At 47.1% G+C, this 5,303-nt stretch overlaps 1 long non-coding RNA gene across 2 annotated transcripts; it reads left to right on the forward strand.

Moving 5' to 3' along the window:
- Positions 1-2,254: 2,254 nt before the first annotated feature.
- Positions 2,255-4,913, forward strand: LOC124087580 (uncharacterized). Of its 2 annotated transcripts, none has more exons than XR_006850151.2 (3): positions 2,255-2,503; positions 2,756-2,972; positions 4,809-4,913. It is a non-coding gene; the product is annotated as an uncharacterized LOC124087580 (long non-coding RNA). The 2 variants fall into 2 exon arrangements; XR_009226053.1 differs by having other exon boundaries at positions 2,255-2,461.
- Positions 4,914-5,303: the final 390 nt, after the last annotated feature.

A 5,303-nucleotide genomic window follows, 5' to 3' on the forward strand; every position in this document is an offset into this window, starting at 1 on the left:
CAAAGATGTGAATATATCTATACAAAAAGCCTTTCAAGGCTTTACAATCAAACCTGATCACATTGCATGCTTCAAAGAGCTCAATTTCCTTATCTATTAAACTGTGGACACTCTTCCCCCCTTGATGGAACCATGGTGCTATGCATGAACTACACAGTGTGTGACTAATGTAGCACTCTGTCCCAGTTTGCAGCACACAGAGCATGCTCCACCTGCTAGCTGGTCTGACAATGTGGAGAGTCAACTTAAAAGAAATTGGGAGTGCCCTGAAATATTTGTGAGGGAGTTCCCACACCTTACCAAATACCCGGATCTCTTTCCATCTGGTAGAATATTCACTTTCTACAACTGAAAGAATTTCAGAAGTTACTCAGAGGATGAATGGGGGTCTCCAGAATGCCTTTTCCCAAAATATCTTCCTCTTCATACTCACCTCATCACTATATAATGTGAAGATACATGTTATCTTGACATTAAAGACATGAAAAAAGTGTCTATTAACTTTTAATTTTTAAAGTATAAAGTTCCACTGTTATGATCTTAATTTAATGTGCTTTTTAATAATGTAAAAATATTTACAAGAACTTTTTTTTTGTTTTAGGTGCACATATAGCCTCACTATCCCAATCTTTTCTCAGCCGTCAATTCCCCTTGAATTGTTTGTTTTTCAAAGAAAAGGAAAGAATGACGTGCAGTAGCTTTCCCCTGAGTTTAACTAGAATTCCTTCTCACATGCTAAATTGAGTTACCCCATCAATGCCCCCACCCCCAACCCCAGACCTTCTGAGCTTTCTGTATTACTAAGGCCTGACTTGATGACAGCCATTTCCTCTGGGTCAGAGGGTTTTCAAAGCCATTTTGGAACTTTCTTTTCATCCTGTTTAGGTATAAATGGCGATTCCAGAAGATAAGAGATGGGAGGTTTAAGGAGGCTACGAGCAGACTTTCAAATTCCTTCCATATCAAATCCTTAAATGTTAATAATATCCCTTCCTTGGTCTGAACTCCCTCAAAATCAGAGCCCAAGAACAGGACTTGGTGCCTGTGGATTTGGGGGAGATCTCAGGAAGCAGAGGTGAAGAGACAGGGGCAGAGTGAGACAGGGAAGGAGGAGAAACCACCAGTGTGAATGAAGAGTGGCTGTCCTGGCTGTGGACAGCCAGGCTCAGTTCTGTTAGGACCTTTGGCCAGTGTACAGATGGCCTTCTAGAATGTTCCATCCAAAAGATGAGAGGCCAGATGTTTGTCTACTGGTTTTCATTGTGCACTGGTTAAAGGTGGCTGCCGGGGTGTCACCTCCCTATCCTGGCAACCTGTGCTTGCTTGAGATCCGAGGCTTCAGAGATGGCTCTGAGGCAGAAACATGGGAGATTTTCTTCATGTTTGAGGAGGACATTGTCATGTGAGCCCACAGGGAAACTTTCTATCAGAGCTCTGATGAAAATCATAGCTGGGCTGAGCATATGTCAGAGGGAGCCCAAAGGACCAGCTGCGAGCACATTGACCCATCTGAAGCTACTGTTCCCCACAGTGCCTAGGGTGCTGCTCCCTGACCAGCTATCATCCACTCACCACAGTCTAGTCCACAGGACATTGGCATGGAATTTTAAAAACCTCCTCTGATTGGTGCAGGGGCTTTACGAAAAGGACCACCCTCCTCAATTTTTCTTTTGACCTATCCCTTTGTCCATGTGCTTCATTTTGGGAAGCACTCCTATGTGTCTGGAAGGAATTTGCAGCTTTAAAAATGGCCCCAGTGAAAGTCACCATTTAAGAGAGCATTTTGGTTGATCACAAAGGAAAGTAGCCAAGAATGATCTGATCCTGCCTGGAAGGTCTCTTGGACCTGCACACATTCCCGGTGTCCAAGACAATCCTGCAGCTGAATTTGGCACTACCCTCTGCTGCCCCTTTACCAGCGAACTTGTCCCACTTGTTCACACAGGTTTATTGGACCATCATGCATGTCATCAGGGGCCTGTTGAGGGTCATGCAGTCTTCATTTCTATGCTCAGGATCTAATGTAGTGCCTGGGACAAAAGGAGGGAGGGATTAGAGAAAGGAGGAGGGAAGCCAGTTGCTAGGAGACAAAATGATTTGCTTGTATGAGAGTTGCCAAAGATAAGTCATCTGACACAAGTGGGGAATTCCCAGAACTCACCATTTGAAACAATTCCTAGCTGAAACACATTGCAAAATGCTGTACTTAGGCACTTACTTTTGCTCTTATTATTGTTCAAGAGAGATGCTCCAAGGGTCAGTGACTCAGACCACCAGGTGACTTGGCTGTGGTTTCCTATGAGTCAGGCCTACCAGACAGCCAAGGACAGAGGTGAACAGGAAACTGGGCCAGAGGAAAACCAGAGAAATGGAGAGAGACAACACAAATGTCCAGGAGGCTTCCGCCCAGCTCTTGCAGGCCAAAAGGGCAGACAAACCGTGAACTCCCAGATCCTCATGCGTGAGTGGATGCTGTTGTTCTCACTTCAGCTTGAAGGAGCAGGTGGGCAGCACTGGTAGTGTACACCCTGGGGGCTGTGGCCACATCCTTCCCCAGAAGAGCCTGCCCGTATGAGCCCACAGGGAGCGTAGATAAGAAAAAAGTAGGCTGTTTTCCTTATGTATGTGTTTAGGTAAAGAAACACAAAACAAGATAAGAGCATTCACATAAACTGTGAATTCACATAAACTGTCCCCTGCCTCCTCTCTCCCTACTCTGACAACTTAACAATCCTAATAGCTGCCTGTTCCACAGAATATGCACCATTGGATGTCACCACATGAATCGAGAGAAAGAAAGGAAAAGTCTGTTGCTTTTCCTTGAAAGCACAAAAGCACAATGACATGAGATGTCATCGGACCGAAGCAGCACAGCAACCCTGGGCCTCCCAACAGCCTCTGGCAGCTGCTGCTCTTGTCTGATCCAACCCTCAGGACAGTTGCCATCTAAAGCAACCAGGAGAAGCAGAAATGTAAGAGACTCTCATCACACAAATTGCTGAGTGTTGTGCACAGGAAATGATATGTTGCATTTGTAATTCTATTTACTGCGGACAGAGCACTTTCCTGTATTCCCTGCAATCTTACGGCAGCCCTGAAATTATCAGTATTTACAGATGCAGTAACCAAGACACAAAGAGGCTCAGTGGCACGCCCTATGCCACATAACTAATACTGGGAGGAAGCTGGCATTGAACTTTGGTTGTCTGGGCTTTAGCCAAATGCTGTTTTCAGGACCCTGCAGCAAATTCTTACTACCTGGTTACCTATAGCCTCTCTTAACCTGCCTTCTCTCTCCTGAGAAGAGGCCTTGGTACCTCAATCCTGGCATGCCAGAGATGATATATGGCAGATAATATGCAACTTGGAGAAATATCGACTGTGTCCAAAAGGAGATCTTGGTTCTGATACTTCTGTTTCACCAACTTCTAGAAGAAAGACAGTGAACTGATTAGGTGGATGTTCAGCTAAAATTAGAAACACTGGGTTGAGTATTTGTTAAAGGTCATTGTACGTGCAGTGCTAAAGTCAGGAAAAGAAAGCTGGATGAGGGAGACTAAAGCTCTCCCAGAGCTGGAAAGACTTTCTGAGCTGAGTTACAAGGATCTAGGAGGCAGGGGGGCCAGAAAATGTACCTATGTGGCTCCAATGCTGCACTGTGCATGCAGCCCACATGCCCTCTGGTATGTGATTCTACCTGGTCCCTAGGCCTCAGGGACAGCACTCAGGGCCTGGGCCCTTTCTAAGAAGGAAGGTACCCTAGTGCTGGTCTGGTGCCAGTCGCCTTGTACAGTCCCTGCCTCCATAAGATGCTGTGGAGAAGAGGAGGAGATCTGCTGTGTGGGAGCCCACTGCAGAGCGGTGCCAGGGACACAGGGCTATCAGGGAACTGGGTGCTGTCTAGATTCTCAGCCAGTCAGCATCACAGAGAGTGAGAGTCCTGGACATGGACCTGGTTTGTGGTTTTAAATAGCATGCAAATGCTGGCAATTCTGAGAGGTGTGGTTCCAGACCCGACCTCCGTCCCATGCTCTAGACTCATTGGTTGATATCACCCAGTTGGATATGTCACAGACTCTCAAGCCTAATTGGTTTAAAAAGGAACCCATAACTCATTCCTCTCACCGGATGCTGGACTCTGGACATTGCCTCTGAGCGGCTCTCTTCCTTCTCACTCCTACATTCTCCCATTACTACATCCCATGATGGTCCCAAATCTATCTGCTTCTTGTCCTCCCCAAGGTCTCCTCCCTAGTCCTCACCTCATCACCTCCTACCTGAGTCACTGAAGTCACGTCCCTTCATGGGCTTCCCACTTGCACTCGGCTCTCACAGAGCAGCCAGGGTGGCCTTCCCAGATCACAGAGCAGATCTTCATTCCTTGGCTCAAAACCCTCCAGAGCTGACTCAACACTCTAAGGGAACCAGCAAGGCCCTGCAGGGTACAGTCCGACCCCATCACCTCACCACAAATGGTCTTTCTCTACCTATGGCCTCTCAGCTCCTCCAGTTCCTCTGCAGAACCAAGTTCTTCTGCACTTTAGGGTCTTCACCCTGGCAACCCCATGCCTGGAATTCCACCCCCCACCCTGCCTTTTTCAGTACTGTCTCCTTATCTGGCCAGTCTGGGCTTCAGTGCCACCTCCTGCATGCTATTTAAAACCACTTTGCCAGAGGCCCTTCCTGGTGGCTCAGTGGAAAGATGGGACCCCCTGTTCTTCACCTGGTATTTGCTCTCCTTGTGGATACCACGATTCATTAGTATGTCCTTACCTGGTGTTCTGCTTTGGTGTTTGGCTCTCCCACAGGACAGCAGCTGGTGAGGAGAAGGACCACATCTCTCCTGTTGGCCCCTGCGTCCCCACAGCTTAGCAGTACCTGCTGTGGAAAAAGCAACCAGTAAGTAGTTGCAGGATGAATGAACAAATAAATTTAAAATTAATAAGTAAATTTTAAATTAGAGCTGTTTGCTATTTTGTTCCCCTGAGAGTCTCTGCCCACTCAACCCCCAAACCCTGACTCTCCTCAGTCCACCTGAGCAGCCCGAGGAGCCCACGCAGGTAAGGCTGTATCAGGAAGGACTGCCATCAGGCAGCCCCGAGAGGCTCTCCTTCAGTCCTTCCTTCCCTCCTTTATTAACTCAACAGGTGAGCCCATGTATAACCAACATAATCCTAATGTCGTAATAGCTACATCTAAGGAGATTTATCTAGGTTTTCCCATTGAGTCTTCCGTAGAACCCTATGGAGCAGTTTCTGGTATTTGCTCCACTTTACAGAGAAGGAAATCAAACCCTGGTGAGG

Source organism: Marmota monax, unplaced genomic scaffold, assembly GCF_021218885.2.
Source record: "Marmota monax isolate L192 unplaced genomic scaffold, Marmota_monax_Labrador192_F-V1.1 WCK01_AAM20220418_F8-fsc00021, whole genome shotgun sequence".
Classification (NCBI taxonomy): domain Eukaryota; kingdom Metazoa; phylum Chordata; class Mammalia; order Rodentia; family Sciuridae; genus Marmota; species Marmota monax.